The 24,331-nt window shown below is 49.9% G+C and overlaps 1 protein-coding gene across 1 annotated transcript in view; it reads left to right on the forward strand.

The window, feature by feature from the left end:
- Positions 1–24,331, forward strand: part of LOC147701125 (chemerin-like receptor 1) — a 581,279-nt gene that overhangs the window by 515,322 nt on the left and 41,626 nt on the right. The gene's annotated exons all lie outside the window — the stretch shown is intronic.

The raw sequence follows: 24,331 nt of genomic DNA on the forward strand, positions 1-24,331 counted from the left end.
CACAGCAGCCCTCAGTACCCCTATGGAGACGTTGAATGGACAGTTAAGTAAAAAAGAAATTGCATTACATACTCCCCGGCGTTACCAAAATCTACATTTTGGAAGCACCATTTTATTGTAAAACTATTTTCTTTCAGTCTATATTTTTACTGTGTGTAATGCAATGCAAGTATGAAAGAATAACATAAATACTCATAGTGCTGTCTGTCACAGGCTGTGGCCTCATAGCCCTAACAATACACTATTCCCCACTGCACCAACCAAGATTTAATTCTGTGGCTCTCTGGTTACACACAGACCTCTGCAGTGCATTAACTAATAGAGGTTTCATAATGGACCACAGTGCATTTCCCACTAAGTAACAACTTTTTACATTTATTTTTTATTTGCGCTGCCTTTTATTTTATATGCCGGTAACTGTGGTGAAAGACCTAAAAACATACAGAATATTTTGGGGCTTATTATGAGAGGCTTGCGCAGCGAGAGCATCTCAACCATACCTCTGAGGCAGCATAAAGTCCCCCTGCATGGCTTTCAATGGCCTCATAGATATTGAGTAAGACAAAGCAGGGCAAGTCGCAGCCTTGCCTTACTCTGCATCAAGGAGGTGTTCCATGGGTGCTGCGTGGGGTTCCCATGCAACACCCATGGATGTTGATGCTGTGCCATATTTACAGAATCACTTAAGCCGGGGGCAGCACCAAAAATGTACGTCTCCCCAGTGAAAAGAGTGCTCCTCATTTTTTCCTCTTTCCATGTGTGCTGCATTCTGCAGCTCACATAGAAAGAGGATAATATCTCTCAGGATTGTTGCTGTGAGGGAAGGTGCCCCTTCCTGCGCAAAAGCAATCCTGCCAATGTTTTTAGTTACACCTTTGACCACGCCCCCATGCTCACTGACCTTTGGGTTGCTAAACACTGTTTACCAATATTTCTCCATTGTCAAAAATTATTTTGTGTGGGAATTGGGGGCGTTTATAGTTGTCGATGATGAGTACTGGGTCCTAAAGTACTTTTTGCCAGAGGGGGTCCTTACTCCTAAAAAATGTTGACAAGGGGGTTTTGTAAATCGATTTTGGCCACTATAGGTGTGGCAGGGTATACTCAGACATGAGTCCCTTTCTCACTGCTCCATCAGGATTCAAGCAAGCCGGGCCGAAGAGGCTGAAATGCCAGAAACCGGTCCCCAGTAGCTTGTCTCCTTTCTGGTAAAGAATTGGCTTGGTAGTTTAGTCTGCCCTGTTCCCATGATGCACTGGGCCAGGGACAGACTGATTTGCATATAGCCAGGTTCTGAGCTGGGATGGGGCAGTGAGATAAATAACGGTGATGGATCAAGCCCTGATCTTTGGACTGGGTAAGAGTGGTCTGCTCAATTCAGACACTCTGTTCATCACCACCCCCTTTTGTAAATCGATTTTGGCCACTATAGGTGTGGCAGGGTATACTCAGACATGAGTCCCTTTCTCACTGCTCCATCAGGATTCAAGCAAGCCGGGCCGAAGAGGCTGAAATGCCAGAAACCGGTCCCCAGTAGCTTGTCTCCTTTCTGGTAAAGAATTGGCTTGGTAGTTTAGTCTGCCCTGTTCCCATGATGCACTGGGCCAGGGACAGACTGATTTGCATATAGCCAGGTTCTGAGCTGGGATGGGGCAGTGAGATAAATAACGGTGATGGATCAAGCCCTGATCTTTGGACTGGGTAAGAGTGGTCTGCTCAATTCAGACACTCTGTTCATCACCACCCCCTTTTGTAAATCGATTTTGGCCACTATAGGTGTGGCAGGGTATACTCAGACATGAGTCCCTTTCTCACTGCTCCATCAGGATTCAAGCAAGCCGGGCCGAAGAGGCTGAAATGCCAGAAACCGGTCCCCAGTAGCTTGTCTCCTTTCTGGTAAAGAATTGGCTTGGTAGTTTAGTCTGCCCTGTTCCCATGATGCACTGGGCCAGGGACAGACTGATTTGCATATAGCCAGGTTCTGAGCTGGGATGGGGCAGTGAGATAAATAACGGTGATGGATCAAGCCCTGATCTTTGGACTGGGTAAGAGTGGTCTGCTCAATTCAGACACTCTGTTCATCACCACCCCCTTTTGTAAATCGATTTTGGCCACTATAGGTGTGGCAGGGTATACTCAGACATGAGTCCCTTTCTCACTGCTCCATCAGGATTCAAGCAAGCCGGGCCGAAGAGGCTGAAATGCCAGAAACCGGTCCCCAGTAGCTTGTCTCCTTTCTGGTAAAGAATTGGCTTGGTAGTTTAGTCTGCCCTGTTCCCATGATGCACTGGGCCAGGGACAGACTGATTTGCATATAGCCAGGTTCTGAGCTGGGATGGGGCAGTGAGATAAATAACGGTGATGGATCAAGCCCTGATCTTTGGACTGGGTAAGAGTGGTCTGCTCAATTCAGACACTCTGTTCATCACCACCCCCTTTTGTAAATCGATTTTGGCCACTATAGGTGTGGCAGGGTATACTCAGACATGAGTCCCTTTCTCACTGCTCCATCAGGATTCAAGCAAGCCGGGCCGAAGAGGCTGAAATGCCAGAAACCGGTCCCCAGTAGCTTGTCTCCTTTCTGGTAAAGAATTGGCTTGGTAGTTTAGTCTGCCCTGTTCCCATGATGCACTGGGCCAGGGACAGACTGATTTGCATATAGCCAGGTTCTGAGCTGGGATGGGGCAGTGAGATAAATAACGGTGATGGATCAAGCCCTGATCTTTGGACTGGGTAAGAGTGGTCTGCTCAATTCAGACACTCTGTTCATCACCACCCCCTTTTGTAAATCGATTTTGGCCACTATAGGTGTGGCAGGGTATACTCAGACATGAGTCCCTTTCTCACTGCTCCATCAGGATTCAAGCAAGCCGGGCCGAAGAGGCTGAAATGCCAGAAACCGGTCCCCAGTAGCTTGTCTCCTTTCTGGTAAAGAATTGGCTTGGTAGTTTAGTCTGCCCTGTTCCCATGATGCACTGGGCCAGGGACAGACTGATTTGCATATAGCCAGGTTCTGAGCTGGGATGGGGCAGTGAGATAAATAACGGTGATGGATCAAGCCCTGATCTTTGGACTGGGTAAGAGTGGTCTGCTCAATTCAGACACTCTGTTCATCACCACCCCCTTTTGTAAATCGATTTTGGCCACTATAGGTGTGGCAGGGTATACTCAGACATGAGTCCCTTTCTCACTGCTCCATCAGGATTCAAGCAAGCCGGGCCGAAGAGGCTGAAATGCCAGAAACCGGTCCCCAGTAGCTTGTCTCCTTTCTGGTAAAGAATTGGCTTGGTAGTTTAGTCTGCCCTGTTCCCATGATGCACTGGGCCAGGGACAGACTGATTTGCATATAGCCAGGTTCTGAGCTGGGATGGGGCAGTGAGATAAATAACGGTGATGGATCAAGCCCTGATCTTTGGACTGGGTAAGAGTGGTCTGCTCAATTCAGACACTCTGTTCATCACCACCCCCTTTTGTAAATCGATTTTGGCCACTATAGGTGTGGCAGGGTATACTCAGACATGAGTCCCTTTCTCACTGCTCCATCAGGATTCAAGCAAGCCGGGCCGAAGAGGCTGAAATGCCAGAAACCGGTCCCCAGTAGCTTGTCTCCTTTCTGGTAAAGAATTGGCTTGGTAGTTTAGTCTGCCCTGTTCCCATGATGCACTGGGCCAGGGACAGACTGATTTGCATATAGCCAGGTTCTGAGCTGGGATGGGGCAGTGAGATAAATAACGGTGATGGATCAAGCCCTGATCTTTGGACTGGGTAAGAGTGGTCTGCTCAATTCAGACACTCTGTTCATCACCACCCCCTTTTGTAAATCGATTTTGGCCACTATAGGTGTGGCAGGGTATACTCAGACATGAGTCCCTTTCTCACTGCTCCATCAGGATTCAAGCAAGCCGGGCCGAAGAGGCTGAAATGCCAGAAACCGGTCCCCAGTAGCTTGTCTCCTTTCTGGTAAAGAATTGGCTTGGTAGTTTAGTCTGCCCTGTTCCCATGATGCACTGGGCCAGGGACAGACTGATTTGCATATAGCCAGGTTCTGAGCTGGGATGGGGCAGTGAGATAAATAACGGTGATGGATCAAGCCCTGATCTTTGGACTGGGTAAGAGTGGTCTGCTCAATTCAGACACTCTGTTCATCACCACCCCCTTTTGTAAATCGATTTTGGCCACTATAGGTGTGGCAGGGTATACTCAGACATGAGTCCCTTTCTCACTGCTCCATCAGGATTCAAGCAAGCCGGGCCGAAGAGGCTGAAATGCCAGAAACCGGTCCCCAGTAGCTTGTCTCCTTTCTGGTAAAGAATTGGCTTGGTAGTTTAGTCTGCCCTGTTCCCATGATGCACTGGGCCAGGGACAGACTGATTTGCATATAGCCAGGTTCTGAGCTGGGATGGGGCAGTGAGATAAATAACGGTGATGGATCAAGCCCTGATCTTTGGACTGGGTAAGAGTGGTCTGCTCAATTCAGACACTCTGTTCATCACCACCCCCTTTTGTAAATCGATTTTGGCCACTATAGGTGTGGCAGGGTATACTCAGACATGAGTCCCTTTCTCACTGCTCCATCAGGATTCAAGCAAGCCGGGCCGAAGAGGCTGAAATGCCAGAAACCGGTCCCCAGTAGCTTGTCTCCTTTCTGGTAAAGAATTGGCTTGGTAGTTTAGTCTGCCCTGTTCCCATGATGCACTGGGCCAGGGACAGACTGATTTGCATATAGCCAGGTTCTGAGCTGGGATGGGGCAGTGAGATAAATAACGGTGATGGATCAAGCCCTGATCTTTGGACTGGGTAAGAGTGGTCTGCTCAATTCAGACACTCTGTTCATCACCACCCCCTTTTGTAAATCGATTTTGGCCACTATAGGTGTGGCAGGGTATACTCAGACATGAGTCCCTTTCTCACTGCTCCATCAGGATTCAAGCAAGCCGGGCCGAAGAGGCTGAAATGCCAGAAACCGGTCCCCAGTAGCTTGTCTCCTTTCTGGTAAAGAATTGGCTTGGTAGTTTAGTCTGCCCTGTTCCCATGATGCACTGGGCCAGGGACAGACTGATTTGCATATAGCCAGGTTCTGAGCTGGGATGGGGCAGTGAGATAAATAACGGTGATGGATCAAGCCCTGATCTTTGGACTGGGTAAGAGTGGTCTGCTCAATTCAGACACTCTGTTCATCACCACCCCCTTTTGTAAATCGATTTTGGCCACTATAGGTGTGGCAGGGTATACTCAGACATGAGTCCCTTTCTCACTGCTCCATCAGGATTCAAGCAAGCCGGGCCGAAGAGGCTGAAATGCCAGAAACCGGTCCCCAGTAGCTTGTCTCCTTTCTGGTAAAGAATTGGCTTGGTAGTTTAGTCTGCCCTGTTCCCATGATGCACTGGGCCAGGGACAGACTGATTTGCATATAGCCAGGTTCTGAGCTGGGATGGGGCAGTGAGATAAATAACGGTGATGGATCAAGCCCTGATCTTTGGACTGGGTAAGAGTGGTCTGCTCAATTCAGACACTCTGTTCATCACCACCCCCTTTTGTAAATCGATTTTGGCCACTATAGGTGTGGCAGGGTATACTCAGACATGAGTCCCTTTCTCACTGCTCCATCAGGATTCAAGCAAGCCGGGCCGAAGAGGCTGAAATGCCAGAAACCGGTCCCCAGTAGCTTGTCTCCTTTCTGGTAAAGAATTGGCTTGGTAGTTTAGTCTGCCCTGTTCCCATGATGCACTGGGCCAGGGACAGACTGATTTGCATATAGCCAGGTTCTGAGCTGGGATGGGGCAGTGAGATAAATAACGGTGATGGATCAAGCCCTGATCTTTGGACTGGGTAAGAGTGGTCTGCTCAATTCAGACACTCTGTTCATCACCACCCCCTTTTGTAAATCGATTTTGGCCACTATAGGTGTGGCAGGGTATACTCAGACATGAGTCCCTTTCTCACTGCTCCATCAGGATTCAAGCAAGCCGGGCCGAAGAGGCTGAAATGCCAGAAACCGGTCCCCAGTAGCTTGTCTCCTTTCTGGTAAAGAATTGGCTTGGTAGTTTAGTCTGCCCTGTTCCCATGATGCACTGGGCCAGGGACAGACTGATTTGCATATAGCCAGGTTCTGAGCTGGGATGGGGCAGTGAGATAAATAACGGTGATGGATCAAGCCCTGATCTTTGGACTGGGTAAGAGTGGTCTGCTCAATTCAGACACTCTGTTCATCACCACCCCCTTTTGTAAATCGACAAGGGGGTCTCAGCATCAAAAGGTTTGAAGACCTCTGCTCTTTGAGGGTTATTGAATGAACTCTGTCTACTCTTTCATCACACCCACCACAATATTCAAAAATATTTTTCCTCCCACATCTAATAGGTTAATCTGACTATAGTTTTGGGAGGGGGGTTGAAATATCGCCTATCTTCTAAATAGGTTTCATTACTGCACTCTTCCAACTAACCAGAAAAAATACTGTCACTAAGAGACTTTGGAACAACAAGTAGAACCATCTGGACCACCAATCGACAATTGTTTTAACTACAACTGATGGTAAGTTACCAGGTCCAGCTGCTCTTGTCAATTTCAATGAGGATATTGTCTCCTTGATAGCCTGTAGGGAAAACTGGCCCCTTTTGTCTTCTTCTAAGTTAAAAGTTTCTTGGCATTGAATGCTCGTGGAGTACTTATTGTATGTTTCCTACAAGTATTCTCCCCATGTATATTACCCAATAGAGTAACTTAGCATTTCCTACTCCTTCCCAACCCACGAAAATTGTTACTTATTCTTTGTTAAACATTTTATACTCATTTCTTGCAATAATAAACTGAGCTTTGGTCTCATTGTTTCTTGAAACCTTTGATTCTCTTTTCGATGACCTTAACAGTAGTTTTCTTAAGGCACCTACATTCTTCATCAAACCACATCTTTTGGCCCTTTTATCATACAGTTTCCCTTTTCAGAATAATTGCATGCTTTTAGATCCACCTTCACACAAGAAACCACCTCTTTAATTTTTCTATCATACCTACTGACAAAGTTTACGGGTAACTCTTCTTTCCGGATTTCATCACAACATTGCTGGAGTTTTTAAGTGGGTAAGGAACTTCTCTGCTATTTTTGTCCTGATATGCTTATGACAGTCCATTTTTAGGGGAAGAACCTTATCTCTGATATGATGGGCTCCTATACATATGACAAAATTTAAAGGTCGATGATCCCTTTCTTCTATTTCTAAATTTTCAAAATGCTCCACATGAGTGAAGTACAAGGTGTGTCAGAAGGCATAGTCTATCGGACACTCCTGATTACCAAACATAAAGGTCTTCTTTGCCTGTCTATCCGATGGCACCTCTCCATTCATGCTGACTAAATCACTTAAGGCAAAACATTTTTCTAATCAGAGATTTCTGGAGGTAATAAGGCTTTCTTGATATCTCCCAATTGGAATGTTATAGGCTGACAGGACTTCTTTCTGAAATGAGTCACAATTATAGGGATCTAATCTGTGGTTAAAATTCCCTAGCAGTACAATCCGGTGCTGTGAATATATAGAACAAATTTGATAAGATCTTAAGTAAACATTTGCATTTCTTCATCATAATATTTATAGCCCATAATATCTAAATAATATTTACAACAATTATAAAACAATGGATCCATATTATCTCTGTACAATTGTGCACAACAAGCTAAAATTCAATTACTTCTTGTACTGATCACCCAGACCTTGGTAGCTACTTTAATTGATAGTAATGTCAGGATACCGACCAGATGAACGGCCTGTGGTATTTATTTTGTTGCCATGTGAAATACTTTCAGGAACCTACCTATATTGGTCCACCCATGGTCATTCTATTCTGACAAGGCTTTCTAAGCAAAGTACAATCACGCCTGGGCGGTCATCAACTGCAAACTGGGAGCTGCACGTGTCAGCAGGCTGTCATCGTCTCTCTCATTCCAGACCACACCACCTTAAACATCCTGCTGACCAAATTAGTCCCCCTTGAACTCAACAGACTCAGTAGCTCAAAGGTGCCACCGGGGAGTCCCGTCTCTATCCCCGGCCTGCCTCTAGCAGGCTTGGCTCAGCCTGGGTAGAATTCCAGATGCTTTGAGCCACAGAGCTATCCCACCCACTACCTTGAACACGGTGGGTTGGAATTTCTCCCCTCCACAGTCAAGATGCACTGCTTACCCACCAGCTGCTGATAGTCCGGTTGGCACTTATCATCCTCTGTGTGTCTCAATGTGGGTCAGTGTTTTAATGGTCATGCAAAGAGGTCAGAGGGCACTCTGATTGAATAGTCTGCTGCCATTGTTAGTGCCATGCACCAAGAAGATTCTTTCCACATTAGGTGAGGCTGGCATTCATCAAATATTGTATGTTTTTAACATCAGTCAGTGATTTTATTGTTATGCAATTTAGTCAAGTGACTCCCCAATGAGAAGGATGGTTTTTACTTCCTGACCCTTGTGTGTTTGAACTTGTGTTAAGACCCTTGTGGTAGTTTTATGGGTTGGACCGTACCCCTCACCCAATGAACAGGCGCCCTCACCTGATTCAATACCAGCAGCAGGAGACTATTGCAGTTCTGTGTGAAGTAACACAGCAATAATCTACCTCTTTTAGGTAATCTGCTCTACTTCGGCCTCCGAAGTAAGCATAGTGATTGATTCCAAAGATATCCTGCCAATCTCTGCTGAATTCTTTCGAGGAAAATGTGATTCTCATTGATCCTTCCCTACCGTGGTCTATGTGCCTTGAGCTGGGCTCCTAATCTGCAGCTTTACCTGTTTTTTTCCAAGGTCTACATAGAATTTAAAAAAATATTTATCTGTACTTTCTGTACCTTGAATTTCTGTTTCTGGTGTAAATGTAATCCTTTAATTCATTAGCTATCTCTTTGCCTTAAAAATGGCTTCTCGTACCAAGAATTGTAGGTTTTTTGTCGACTCTGTACCTAATGTGATCCTTAAAAAAAAACACTTGTTTTAAATGTTTAGAAGAAATCAGTTACAGACTGGGATATTTTGAAAATACACTGCACAACTGGGACCTATTCAGTGGATTGTTTTCTCAGTTTTCTATTTCTTACCATTCCTTTTTCCATTCTTTCCATTTTGGAGGAGTTTTACAAATACACATAAGTTCTTCACATTTTGGCACCGTATTTTCTTACTTGTCAGGGGCGTAATATACCCACTGATGCCTGGTATGACTGGTTGATGTTACCTACTTACTATATTTTGTTCATTATTGGAGCTGGAGCTCAATCATTTCTCAGTGATTTATTCAGTTGAGGGGTACAAATTCTTGGTGTTTCAATGCTCATTAGACTTCTCTTTAAAGGAGCTCTGTTTGCCTTGCTTGTTTTTTTTAAATAATTTTGCTAAGGCCCTCGTTATGATTTTGATGCCTCGTTATAGGAACAGTTTCTCTATTGGTGTTCCCCTGTATATTGTCCTGACTTATATTATCCTTTAGGGGTTCCATACACCCCTAGCAAGTTTACTCCTTCCCTCTTTTTCTTTCCCTCACTTTTGCCTATTTTCCTACCTTCTTGACGGGTCTCAATCTACACAAAAAATTGTTTTAGTAATTATTTCGGCAAACTGGGTATCCCACATTTTTTTACTAACATTGACCATTTTGAAATGCAAACTGAGGATGATACATCCTTTATCACTATATCCTCACCTCCACTCTTGTTTCTCTCTTGTAGTGTCTCCTCATCTGTTCTATCAATTGGCCTACCTAAAGTAGGCATACAAACATTCATTTGACACATTTCAGAGGCTATTGTTTGAAGGTAACATTAATGCACTTTAAAGTATCATTATTTAGAACACGGGTACTCATAGTACGGCCCGCAGGCCGGCAGCGTCCCGGCAAGCCTTCCGTGGCGGCCCGCGCAACATGAGACATAGTACCCGTGTTTACAAAGACTGTCTGCAAACAATCTGCTGTTCTGTGGGGCCGGGCAATTTATTCCGGCGAAGCCAGAGTGGAGCTGCAAGGGAGCCAAGAGGGTGTGAAATACAGCAATGCCCCATTCACATGCAAATGGTCTTTTTAAAGACCTGTGAAATGCTCGGGTGAGGCTGTGTGTCTGTGCGCGCTGGGGAAGCAGGCTGGGGAAGCTGTCTCAGCCCGGGTGACACAGGCAGGGTGGGGTGACAGAGGGAGGTAGAGGGACAGAGACAGAGGGAGGGAGGGAAATTGAGACAGAGAAATAGAGACAGAGAAAGGGAGACAGACAGAGGGAGGAGGGCAATAGAGGGATGAGGGTGACAGAGGGAGGAGGGCGACGGAGTGTGGGAGGCACAGTGAGGGAAGGGGAGTGAGGGAAGGGGAGTGAGGGAAGGGGAATGAGGGAAGGGGAATGAGGGAGGGAGTGAGGGAAAGGGAATGAGGGAGTGAGGGAAGGGGAGTGAGGGAAGGGGAATGATAGAGGGAGTGAGGGAAGGGGAGGGAGTGAGGAAAGGGGAGTGAGGGAAGGGAGTGAGGGAGGGAGTGAGGAAAGGGGGGAGTGAGGGAAGGGGAGGGAGGGAAGGGAGTGAGGGAAGGGAGTGAGGGAAAGGGAGTGAGGGAGGGGAGTGAGGGAGGGAGTGAGGGAAGGGGGGAGTGAGGGAAGGGGAATAAGGGAAGGACGAGGGAGTGAGGGAAGGGGAGTGAGGGAGTGAGGGAAGGGGAGTGAGGGAGTGAGGGAAGGGAAATGAGGGAAGGGGAATGAGGGAAGGGAATGAGGGAAGGGAGTGCGGGAAGGGGAGTGAGGGAAGTGTGTGAGGGAAGGGGAGGGAGTGAGGGAAGGGGAGTGAGGGAAGGGGACTAAGGGAGGGAGAGGGGGAATAGGGGGAAGGAGAGTGAGGTAAGGGGAGTGAGGGAGTGGGGGAAGGGGAGTGAGGGAAGGAGTGATGGAATGAGGGAAGGGGAGGGAAGGAGAGGAAAGGAAAGGGGAGTGAGGGAGTCAGGGAAGGGGAGTGAGGGAAGGGAGTTAGGGTAGGGGAGGGAGTGAGCGAGGGAGGGGGTAAGGGGAGGGAGGGAGGGAGTGAGGGAAGGGGAGGGAGGGAAGGGGAGCGAGGGAAGATAGTGAGGGACGTGAGGGAGGGAGCGAGGGAAGGAGAGTGAGGGAAGGGGAGGGAGGGAGGGAGGGGTGATGGAGGGGGTGAGGGAAGGGGAGGGAGTGAGGGAAGGGGAGTGAGGGAAGGGAAGGGGAGTGAGGGAAGGGGAGTGAGGGAAGGGGAGTGAGGGAAGGGGAGTGAGGGAAGGGGAGTGAGGGCAGGGGAGTGAGGGAAGGGGAGTGAGTAGGGGAGTGAGGGAAGGGGAGTGAGTGAGGGAGTGAGGGAAGGGGAGTGAGGGAAGGGGAGTGAGGGAAGTGGGAGTGAGGGAAGGGGGGAGTGGGGGAAGGGGAATGAGGGAGGGAGTGAGGGAAGGGGAGTGAGGGAAGGGGAGTGAGAGAGGAGGAGGGAGTGAGGGTGAGGGAAGGGGAGTGAGGGAGGGAGAGGGGGAACAGGGGGGAGGGGAGTGAGGGGGAAGGGGAGTGAGTGTGAGGGAGGGAAGGAGAAGAAAGGAGAGGGAAGGGAAGGAGAGGAAAGGCGAGGGAAGGGATAGAGAGGAAGAGGCAGGGAGAGGGAGGGAGAAGGAAGGGGAGGGAGAGGGAAAGAGATGAAGGCAGAGGGAAGGAGAGAGGGAGAGGGAGTGAGACAGTCAGAATGAGGGTGAGATAGGGAGAGAGAGGGAGTGAGAGGGAGTGAGACAGTCAGAGTGAGTGAGACAGAGGGAGACCGGGGAGGGAGAGAGGGAGGGAGATAGAGGATGGAGGGAGGGAGGCAGAGAGAGATAGATAGAGGGAGGGAGTCAGAGAGAAGGAGAGAGAGAGAGCGAGAGAGAGAGAGAGAGAGAGGTGTGTATGCCGGGTCTGGTAGCTCAGTGGACGAAGGCGTCTGCCTCAGGGACCTGTGTTCAACCTCATGGTCACAGTTTTTTTTGTTGCTCTAGCCCCACCCCCCCCCCCCCCACTGACCCCGCCCCCACCGGTGCGGCCCTCGGACACAAACCACACTGTAAATTTGGCCCCCGAGAGAAAGTTTGTGAGTTCCCATGATTTAGAACATTGGCCTCAAAGAATCCTTGCACAGTCTTTTGCATAAGCAACATTATGTCCAACATGGAGAGAGATGCGGATGGAGGCAGCAGCACTAGGTGCAAAGTAGAATTGAGATCTTGGGGAGCAATACACATTTTGTCTTGTCAGACTGATTAGAGATTGTTGACTATTAAGTCACTCCAGACATTGTATTTATCATAATCTTGGTCTTAGATTTGACTCTCCTGCAGCACCTTCATCATATTCAATGCATTTGGATCAAAATCACGGCTGCCATTTGTAGCTCGCTCTTGAGTTCCTTCAGGAGACCTCATTGAGATGCATGGGGATGAGACTAGCCTTGGCTCTATCCTTGGTGCGCCAGCATCCTTTATGTCTCGCAGCTCTAAAATGTATGTAGTGTTTAAGATAGGGAGATCCAAACCATGAGAATGCCACAGCGTAATACGCACTGATAGCAGCGCCCACCACTCCCCCTCAGTGCCTGTCATTCCTCTGGCCCCGCCCCAAGACTCTACAGTAGGAAAAAAATAAAACAATAATAAAAATGGTTTATTAGCATTTTATTTTTCAAGTTTTGCAGCGGCTGCTGCTGGCGGGGGGGGGGCAACGCTCCTCCGCCATCGCAGAGGAGCCGCCGCTGTCACAGGGATTAAATTATGTTTCTGAAACAAATATTTAGGGTCTCCTTTAGCACACAATTCTGTGCAGTGAAATACAATCTCCTGCTGGGAGTAGAGAGTACAGCAAATCACAAGTATCTAGAAATCACTGATGCAGGGTTTGGAAATGCAATTTGGTCCCTACCAGAAACAAGACATTGTCATTTTTTTTTTTTTTTTAAATCTGTTTATTAGCATAGTAGGTAAAGCAGTCACAAATACTTCCAATCCCGGAGGGATACAGAGTAATACACATATAAGGTTGCTTAGAACATATAATTGCATAGTTGTCTTAATTTTTCATTTTGTTGGTGACATTAACCGTCACATTTTATGCAAACCCCTGTCAAAAACTATCCCTCCCCCCACCCTCAACAAATCCATCCGACACTCACACAACAACATATAATTGATTAATCAGTAGACCGGGGCACTCAGAGAATCACAACATATGGCTCTATTCGAATGTCCACATAGATGGAACTAGACCAATACAGAAAATATAAAATGGGGGGTTCCCCCTCATTTCTCCGTAGCGCACCACGGTTAGTGACAGTGCATGTCAGCCCGACCAAGAACACATTTATCGTGCAATCGAAGAGGCACTTGTACCCTCGTCTTCCCCGTCTCCCCCAGTTTCAAACATACCTAATATGGTATACCAGTCCAGTGAAATTGGCTTTTTCCTCAGACCCCTGTATTCCTCCCTCTGTAGTGCAACTCCCTCCGCCTTACCCCATCTCACCACTTCCGCCCTCCACAACTCCGGGTCAGGAGGCCTAGCTGACTTCCACCTCATAGTGATGGCACGTTTCGCCAGCAACAGGGCCAGATCCGCGAAATGTGTCACCACGGTTCTAGTGCGCTGTGAGGGCCCCAACCCCAGTAACGTGCATTCCAGTGTAGGGGATCGGGTCAAAGCACCCGCTTCCTGGAGCGAAGCATGGACCGTGGTCCAGTAGTATCCTAGTTTGGGGCATTGCCAAAGCATGTGTATTAGTGTTGCGTCCTCGGTGTCACATCGGGGGCAATTACTGTTTGCATCAGGAAACATCATGTGTATGCGGCGTGGGGTCAGGTAGGCTCTGTGTAGAAGCATCGACTGAATAAACTTGAACTTGGGGTTCCTAGCTACTTTTTTGGGGAACTGAAGGATACGTTCCCACTCCTTATCCCTCAGGGGCCTACCAATGTCCACCTCCCATGCTGCCCGGAGTGGTGACAGATCGAAAGCCCTCCCCTTCTTAATACTAGCAGTGAGCCACTTAGTAAGGTGGGCGCCCGTGCCCATCAGGTAGTGCATGGTGATGAGAGGATTCGTAGCTGGCTCCATGCCCCTAGGGGACCACTTATGTGTGATATAGTGGCGAAGGCCAGAGTGTAGCAGGAAGGTGCCTCCAGGGACTCCATGGGTAGTTCTAAAGTCTGCAAAGGACAGTAGGCGCTCTTCCGCGAACAGGTCACCCACGTGCGACACTCTGGCGTCATGCCATTGCTCCAGCGAGTCCGCCGACAGAGTCCCCGTAGCCAGTGGGATAACCAAGAGCGGGATCGTTGGGGCATAGGACGACTCAGGGGATGTGTACTTTAACGCCTTCCGCCAGTATGTTATCGCCAGTTTGAGGAGAGGTGGGACATCCCTAGGTACAATTGAGTTGGGCAAAAGTAGCGTGTGTATTCTCCCCAATGCATGATCCCTGTCCGTCATGTTAATCTCCTGAAGATTGCGACCCGCCACCCAGAAGGCCAGCCATTGCAGTTGACACGCATAGTTGTAGGCCCTAAAATCAGGCAAACCCATGCCACCGGCTTCAGAGGGGAGCTGCAGCTTGGACAGACCTACACGCCTGCGGCCGTGCCCCCATACAAGTTCGGTGAGTAGAGTGTCCAGGGCCTTAAAGGTAGCTGCCGGGATCAGGTGTGGCAAGTTAGTGAAGTGGTAGAGAAGGCGGGGCGCATCACCATCTTGGATATCGCCACTCTGCCAGGTATAGAGAGTGGCAGTGTGAGCCAAAATTGTATCTGCGACTTCAGTGCTCTAATGGCCCTCCCAAGGTTACCGTCGATCATCTGACCTGCTTCCCTGTAAATCTGCATCCCCAGATATCTGAAGGTGGTTTCAGCTATCTGGAACTCGTGGGGGGCGAAGGGGTATGGAGTAGTCAGACCAGCGGCTGCAAATGTGAAGCCATATGATTTGGACTCGCTTATGGTCAGGCCTGAGATCGACCTAAAGACCTCAAATACCTGGGCAACAGGGCTCAAGTCGCTCCTCAAGTCTCGGAAATATAAGATAATATCATCCGCATAAGCGGACACTATATGCGCCGTCCCATGCCGCAGAATGCCAAACCGGGGGGCCATGTGGCGGAGCCTACAGAGCATCGGCTCAAGGGCAAGGACAAATAGGAGGGGGGAAAGTGGGCAGCCCTGTCTAGTGCCCCGTGCAATAGCTATAGGAACTGATATATGACCTGAGGTGCGCACTCTAGCAGTGGGAGCTGTATACAGCAATCTGACCCAAGCGAGGAATTCGGGGGGTATCCCAAATTTCGACAGTGTGTCAAACATGTAATCCCATCTAAGGGAGTCAAATGCTTGTTTCAAGTCCAGTGAGATGCAGCCTTCAGAGCTCGTGCCCTCTCGATCACCGAGCATGAGCTGGGCTAGTCGCCTGAGGTTCATGGCTGTATTGCGGCCCGGGACAAAACCACATTGATCCGAGTGGACTAGTTGAGGTACATATTGCACGAGCCTTGATGCCAGCACCTTGCTCAATATCTTGGAGTCAGTATTGAGAAGGGACAGGGGTCTATAGTCAGCCATCTGAAGCCCTTCTTTATTAGGCTTTAAAAGGGACGTGATTAACGCCTGCATAGATGACTGCGGTAGGGTGGTTGTTCGCAGTGCTTCCAAGTAGAGAGCGTGTAACCGTGGGGCCAGTAGGTCTATGTATGTTGCATAAAAATCGGCCGGTAGGCCGTCTGTCCCAGGGGTCTTGCCCTTAGGAAGGGCGCGTATTGCCTGTCTGATTTCAGCTATGGTAATGGTGCGCTTAAGGTCTTTGATCTGACCTTCCGTAAGTCGAGGCAGGGCTAAGTCCCTCGTAAAGGCCTCGAATGCGACCTCTGGAAGGGGCAGTGGGGGACTGTACAGCGCTGTGTAGTATTCCCTGAACGCAGTGTTGATCCCGACCTGGGTGGTGACTGGATTTCCTGCTTGGTCCAAGATTCTCAGAATGGGGTGGCTCACTGGGGAGTCCCTTAATAGGCGGGCTAGGAGGGGGCCAGCTCTATCTGCCTGTGCATGCTGCCTGTTCGTATATTCCCTATAGTCTAGGAGCCTCAGGTCTTCCAATAGCTCTGCGTGTTGAATGTGAGCCTCCTGTAGTGGTGTGAAGGGCGCATGTGTGCCGGCAGCCTCACTTTCTAGGGAAGCCAGGGAGCCCTCCACCTCCTTCAATTGATTAATTATCTCCCTTTTCCTGCCCATTCCAGCGGCCATGGCCGCCCCCCTAAGACAGACCTTAAATGGGTCCCACTCCACTTGACGGGTGCTGGCTGTGTTCATGTTTGTGGAGAAATAAGTTCCAATAGCGTCGGACAGGGAGGCCCTGAACACTGAGTCTTCAAGAAGATCTGGGGACAGTCTCCAAGTAGGGATGGGGGCCAGCCGCCTGCCCCACTGCCATGTGAGTTCTACAGAGCTATGATCGGACAGAGTTTTCCCCATGTGTTGGGCCTTAACAATTGTATCCGCTACGGAGCGGGAACAGAAAATGTGGTCAATTCTAGTATGAAGCTGGTGTGGTGGGGAGAAAAAGGTATATTCCCTCTCCTGTGAGTGTGTACTGCGCCATACATCAGTCAGGTCCCAGCCCTCAGCCCAACGATTAAGAGCATCCGCTTGTTTCCTACTCTCAGTCGCCTGTAAAGGGGGATGTGACCTATCCATCGTAACATCAAGGACAGCATTAAAATCACCCCCAATAAACCATCGATGATCAGCCCATCCCGTCAGCACCCCGTTCACCGTCAACAAGAACTCCGATTGATTAGAGTTCGGCGAGTAAACACAGCCAAATACAACAGCATCCCCGTCCAACATCCCCCGCACAAATACATATCGGCCCTCTTTATCAATTCTATGCTCTAACATCTGAAAGGGGACAGAGCCACGGAACCAGATCGCCGCCCCCCTTGAAAATGCAGAATAAGAGGTAGCAAATAACTGTCCCCTCCATTTTTTGCGCAGCTTCACAGCTTCAGAGGCGTTCAAATGCGTCTCTTGCAGGCATGCAATCTGGGTTCCCCTGCGGTTGAGCTGGGCCAAAATTCTATGGCGTTTCTGGACTGCTCCCATGCCACGCACGTTCCAGGTGCACATTTGGTAATTATTAAGCGGCCCCATATCCAACCATGTGGTGCGACTCAGTGAAACTCCCTGGGCCCCATGTCAGTTTTGCGTTGAGATAAGGTGAGTGTGTCGTGGAAACAAATAACCCCTTAACAAAAAGGTCCCCAAGCCAACGTGCCCGGGATCCAAACTGTGGTGCCCAACGTGGGCACAAGTCATTGGAGTCCGTGTGCAGACCGGGGGGTGACAGGCCTCTGTCGACTGTCATTGAACGGTCTGCATAGGCTCGGTAGTCCTCAACAAAGTGGGTTCCCCACGCAACCCATCAATTGCGAAAAGAGGGGGAGGGGGGGGGGGGGGAGTTCAAGTATACATTACCACCCGGAGGGGATCATATTTTCAGCAAATCAGAACTCCTCCGCCATTTGGGCTGTAATTTTCGGGAACAGCGGCAAGCTGTCCATTGAGCCGGATACCTCTGTATGGGTGTCAGTGGTGGCGGAGTGCCTGTCGCTACGTGCTTGGGCGTCGTGTGCTGCTAGTGCCTCCTCCGTGAGCTGCTGCCGGTGAGATGACGATGGGTGGCTTGCCATTCGAGCATCAGGAGGATGCGTCTTCACAGGGGGTCCATGGGAAGAGTGGAGTCCAGGGCCTGGAGTGTTGTGTCGTCTGTCCGGTGTGTCTCCGCGCTCGTTGCGGCCGTCCCCCCGGTGCTCCCCGAATGGGTCCTGTGAGGTCGGCGGTGTCAGAGTGACCTCCATCCATTCCTCTGCCTCTTCTGGTGACTCGAAGAAGTGGGATTTGTTGTCGTGCATGATTTTGAGCCGAGCAGGGAACAGCAGCGCATACTTCATATTTCTGTCCCTTAACTTGCGTTTGACACCCATGAAGGTGGACCTGGCGCGCTGTACAGTGGGCGTGAAATCAGGATAGACTGAAATGTTTGTATCTTCAAATCGTATCGGTGCTTTCTCCCTGGCCGCACGTAACACAGTGTCCCGGTCTCTGAAATGAAGGAGGCGCGCGATCAGGGGACGAGGGGGCGCCCCTGGCTTGGGGGGCCGAGGAGGCATCCGATGTGCCCTCTCCACGCTGTACAGTGCAGTGAGATCTTCTTGGCCCACTAGTTTCCGTAGCCAGTCCTCCACGAATTGGGTGGGATTCCACCCCTCACTTCTCTCCGGAATGCCTAAGATGCGGACGTTGTTGCGGCGCGCACGTCCTTCTGCCTCATCCACTTTATCCCAGAGATGTTTAAGCTGTTTTTCCACTCCCTCCAGCCTCGTGGAATGCTCCGTCTGTTGTGGCACTAGGTCATTCAGTGCTAGCTTCTGCTCCGCCACCCGTTCCGCCAATTTGTTATGGTCCGCCCTTAGTAGTGACAGGCCCATCGCCATGCTGTCAATACGCGATTCCAGGGCCTCACGGGTCGCTCGTATCTCATTAAGGATAAGGTCCAACTTTGCGTCCTGGGACCTTTTCCCAGTCGGCGGGATGATGTCCACGTTGGAGGAGGCCAGAGGGTCCTCGGAGCCCGTGGACTGCAGGTCCGTCGCAGCGCCCTGTCCATGAGTCTTGCCCCTTTGCTTGCCCATGGCTCTTGTTAGCAGGGTGGCGCCGGAAAGGGCACAGCAGATCGCCGCCGCCCTCTCCCGAATCTACTCCGGGCGCCGGGCTGTGTCCGCCGCAGGGTCAGGGAGTGGTGTTGTGCAAGGGTGGGAGCAGCACAGGCCCAGGGCCGGCAGGGAGCGCGTAGAATCCCTGTCCTTGACGTCAGGTGCAGAACAGGCGGCCCACCCAGGGAGGCCCCGAGTGCAGAGTCGTTTTTAGCTTCTCGCAGTACAGATGAAGGAGGTAAGGTGGCCTTCTGCCAGTGTCCAGTGAATCGGCCTTTCGCAGGTGCACTCTAGAAGTCTGGGCCAGTGCGTGGTGGTAGGCCTGCAGAGCGGTGTCTCCCTCTCCTGCCGCTGTCCTAGGCCAGTCGCCCCGATAGCCAGGTCCTGCAGTCCACCGTCCCCTGCACACCGCTAGGCACACCGCCCTCCGCAGGGCGTTGCACCGCGTGGAATCCTAGTCGCGGTTCCAGCAATCGACCAGTGTGTGGGCCGGAGGAGCTCTTCCCGTCCGGGCCCCAGTAACAAGATGGCGCCCAAAAAACTGCTAATGAGGCCTGCAGGGGGGGGTCCGGAGCAAGCGGCGCTTGTGTCTGATGTCCGGCGCTGTCCGCCCCACAGTCCCGGGCGGCGCAGCAGGAAACGGGCGTCTAGCCCTCCGCGTGGATTCAGCCGGTCAGCCAGGTGAAGAGAGCCTCCGCTCGATCCGCAGGGCACCCAGCAGAATGGCCGTGCAGGGCCCCGCAGCGTAGGCAGGGGCCGCAGGGTCGCCGTACTATCAGGACACCCCTCTACAGGCGAGGTCTGCCGCCGGTTTCCGCCTCGGAGGTCCGGCGCGGAGCTGGTCTGACCGCGCCAGAGGCTATGGGGAGGCCGGGGAGAACGTCCACTCGAGCCCGGGGCTTCACCCTGTGCAGTAGGCCGCTTCCAGAGTAGCCGCGCCGAGCGTCAGCAGAGCGGGCGGACTGGAGAAGCACCGCTCCGCTTCCAGGATGACACCCCCGGGGACCTCCGGTGCAAGTATCAGGTGGGTCGCGGTGGGGGAAAGCAGGATAATCAGCTTATTTTGAGGATTACGGACGGAGCTCTCGGGCTACACGTCCACCATCTTCGGCTTCAGGCCACGCCCCCACAAGACATTGTCATAATGTCACTGGAGCATGAGGGGTGCTTGCTTATACAGTATAGTATCAATCACCCGGGTCGTTGCACTATCTCAAATGATGCAGCTGTAAAATCCAGGGAGCAACCACAGATTGATAGTGACTACAGCAGAAATGTAATTGCTGATTAATTAGGCTATTTCCCTCCAAAAGGTGGTTCACTCCCTGTAAAGGATTAATAACTATAACAATGCTGATGAACAAGTATAAAGTTTAACCCTGCTAGAAAGAGACACAACTAAAGTATGCCTGAACCAAAAGATTTTCCATGTGTAAGTAGCAGCTGAATATATAACAAGCATCATTTATAGACAGTGCATAGTAATGTTTTTGTAATGTTATAAAGAGATATTAGGGTGGGATAGGTGGGGACAATGTGCCATTTTCTTCACACATGCAACCAAATCATGAATTAAATAAGTGCACAGACCATTTCCTTAAGTCAGCGTCATCTTAAGAATTTTGGGGGACCTGGGAATGAAATATTTTGGGGGCCCCTGATTGGAACAACTTTGAATTTTATTACCCATTTTTTGATAATTCAAAACCTATGCTGGCCAAATTTTTTTAATTATACAAAAAAGTCAAGTTAGGCTTTTGTGATTCCTTAATTGCGATTATTAAGGAGTCGCAATTAAGGGATGTCTTCCCATTCATTCCTACGGGCCAAGAGGCCCATAGGAATGAATAGGAATTGCATTCGCAATTTGCGAGTACCCAATAGGTACTCGCAAATTGCGCATGCAATTTCAAGGGTGCAAGGGTTCCAAAAGGATACCCTGTTGCACCGCTGAAATCGGCATATGAGTACATGTTGCACATACACATGCCCCAAGGGCATGTGTGTGTGTAAAATGGAACTTTGAAAACTTTAAAAAATGCACTTTAGTGCATTTTTCAAAGTTTTTGCAAATTACCATCAAGTAGAAATTGATGGTCCCTTGCTCACTGCACCATCAGGATTCAAGCAAGCCGGGCCTAAGACGGCTGTAATGCCAGAAACCGGTCCCCGGGAGCTTGTTTCCTTTCCAGTAAAAGAATTGGCTTGGTAGTTTGGTCTGCCCTGTTCCCATGATGCACTGGGCCAAGGACAGACTAATTTGCATGTAGCCAGGTTCTGAGCTGGGATGGTGCAGTGAGCTAAAAAACGGTGATGGATCAAGCCCTGATCTGTTGACTGGGTAGGAGTGTTCTGCTTAATTCAGATACTCTGTCCATCACCACCTCCTTTTCTGAATCGTTTTGTCCACCATAAGCGTGGAAGGGTATGCTCAGATGTGAGTCCCTTGCTCACTGCACCATCAGGATTCAAGCAAGCCGGGCCGAAGACGGCTGTAATGCCAGAAACCGGTCCCCGGAAGCTTGTTTCCTTTCCAGTAAAAGAATTGGCTTGGTAGTTTGGTCTGCCCTGTTCCCATGATGCACTGGGCCAGGGACAGACTAATTTGCATGTAGCCAGGTTCTGAGCTGGGATGGTGCATTGAGCTAAAAAACGGTGATGGATCAAGCCCTGATCTGTTGACTGGGTGGGAGTGTTGTGCTTAATTCAGATACTCTGTCCATCACCACCCCCTTTTCTGAATCGTACATGTTGCACATACACATGCCCCAAGGGCATGTGTGTGTGTAAAATGGAACTTTGAAAAATGCACTTTAGTGCATTTTTCAAAGTTTTTGCAAATTACCATCAAGTAGAAATTGATGGTAATTTGCGACTCCTATTAGCGAAATCGCAATTTTTTTTAACTTTAATGCATTGCATTTAAGGAATCTCAATTTGCGATTCCTTAAATGCAATAACAATATAAGTAATCGCAATTTAGAGATTACGTAAATTGCGATTTTTGCATTTGGGATGATGCATCCGAAATGCAAAAATACCGATCGCAAAGGGGCAGATTCTGAGAATCTGCCCGTTTACGACCAGTTTTTCTTTTGATGCATGTGGGTCTAGAATACAAACGTACACCGAAGTTAGCTAGAGAGAAAGTTCACTTTCCCAGGTGGGGGCCTGGAAGGTGAGGGCCCTGGGCAATTGCATTAAAATGTCTCTGCTTTAAGTGCATGAAATCAAATAAACGACACAAATATTGATTTGCATTTAAACATAATGAAAGTAAAAAAGTAAATTTTCCTTTTTTAGTCAAATGGGAAATAAGTTATTTCTAAAGGTTGAGTTATGAATATTATTCTATTCAAATGCAAAATTGTTCCATGGGATTAAGGGACAAAATAATTTTACAAGACATAAAGCACATGAAATGCACCTGTCACTTTGACAACAATTTAGAACAAACACCTATAAAAATAAGACTCCCTTGTATTCTGCATAAGAACTTAGGGCTCGATTACGATTGCGGAAGGCCCGTCACCGCCAGTCATGCGGTGGTGGTCCTTCCGCAATCGTACCGTGATTTTACCCCATCATAATATGATGGCGGAGGGAATAGCATTCGAACCATGGTTGTCGCAAACACTGTCGGTCACCGGTCCGCCAAAAGCAATCTTACAGATTGCCTGGCGGACGGGTCCGATGGCCAGAAATGGTGGTGGTGCCTAGAGGCCACCAAATGATGATGCCTTGTATAGCAACCCTCTCTATGGCGGCAATGCCGCCATGGAAAGGCTGATTGGGATTAGTTATGAGGGCCCGTTACGGGCCACCCTTGTGGGGGGGGGGTGAGGGTGCACACGGGCGGGTACCCATGGTACCCTCTACATTTCACAGCACAACGTGGCAGGCACCATGGGATGCCTGCCATGTAGTGCTGTGAAATGCACAACATGGCATTTAAACATTGCAGCGGGTGCTGCTGTCAGCAGCACCCGCCCCAAAGTTAAAATACAGGATCTGTCCGCCATGGTGGTGGATGGATCTCGGGGTCCATTGGATCCGTAGCCTCTTGTAGCCCCATTAGGCTTCAGTGTGCTGAGCTGCCGCATGCATGGCGGATGGTCCTGGTTTACACCAGGATTGCGGATGGACTCCAGTTCGTCCGCCATACTAACGACCCCCTAAGTGTGAAGTTAGATCTTGTGCTTGGTTAGGAAAATAAACAAGCATTGGCATAGCCAATAGGTCTTGCGTTGGGACCTTGTAAGTGTTTAGCCATGCAGCACAATATCACCCACGGGCAGATTTCTGTAATGGCACTAGTACTTATGTAAAGTGCTTTGATACCTTCATTCGCGCTACATAACGCAAAAAATTAAAAGGAATGAAAGGGGAAGTGCTTGCAGATTTCTGAGGTGACAAACCATTAGGTTACAGGATCCGAGGCAGTACTAAAGGAATGCTTGACAAATATTCCAGTGTTCTTCGTGGTCTGCAGAGCATATCTGACTCTCCCTAGAAAGTGTGTTTGGGGAACAGGGTCTGCACCAGAAGATAAAGTTGATTAAAGAAGAAAATGCAATAAGAGACACTTTAAAAACATAACAGTGCAGGGTAGTGCTGTTAGTGTATACTGGAGGTATTAAGGTAGGCAAGGAAGCTACAAGAATGTAGGCACTGGAAGTTAAATGGTGCAGGAAGGGGAATGTCAGTGCAGACTAAGGGATAATGCAGGTAAGGAAGCTACAAGAATGCAGGCAAGGGACGTGAAGTAGTGCAGGGACGGGATGTCAGGGTAGACTGAGGGATAATGCAGGTAATGGAGCTAGCACAGTGCAGGCAGGGTGTTGGACAGGCCTCGTGGCATGCCCGACCCCTCCCCGCATGGTGGGTCGCGGACCCCTGCTACCCCTGTTCCCCGGACAAGAACAACCCCTGCAACCCGCCGGGTCAACCCACGGCTCTTCCCCGACGGAACCTTGGCTCATGATCACAACAGTCTCGGCTGGCCCGGGTCTCTTCCCGAACCACTGTCTCCGGCCCAGCCGCCATTTTGGACACTACACGACCAGGCCTCTTGGCCTCGGGTCGACCTCGGCCTCGGGCCCAGCCAGGCCCCGACATCGAGGCTCCACCATCCACCAAGGGGGTAGAGAGACCACTTGGCAGGTCAATGGGAGAAGGAGTGTCGATGGCTCCCCTCCGCCCGGTTTCGATCGCCCTCGGCCTCCCTGGGCGCTGGCTCCACCCCCCTGCTGGGTGTCTGGACTCCCTCATCCCGGACCTCCCGGCCTCCAAGTACGAGGGTCAGGACATCAAAGGGCGGCAGACATATAACTGGGGCAGCTCCAGAGCAGGAAGGAGTTGTATCCTGGAGTCGAGAGACACCGAGATAAACTCATCCTTGGAGGCCTGCTGGCGCTGCCGCGGCTCCTCTTCGTGAACTACCTTTGAAGGCCTGCTGGCGCTGCCGCGGCTCATCCTCGTCATAAACCATCTTGAAGGCCTGCTGGCGCTGCCGCGGCTCATCCTCGTCGTGAACCATCTTGAAGGCCTGCTGGCGCTGCCGCGGCTCATCCTCGTCTTGAACCATCTTGAAGGCCTGCTGGC

This window comes from Lissotriton vulgaris, chromosome 7 (genome assembly GCF_964263255.1).
Source record: "Lissotriton vulgaris chromosome 7, aLisVul1.2, whole genome shotgun sequence".
Taxonomy (NCBI): Eukaryota; Metazoa; Chordata; class Amphibia; order Caudata; family Salamandridae; genus Lissotriton; species Lissotriton vulgaris.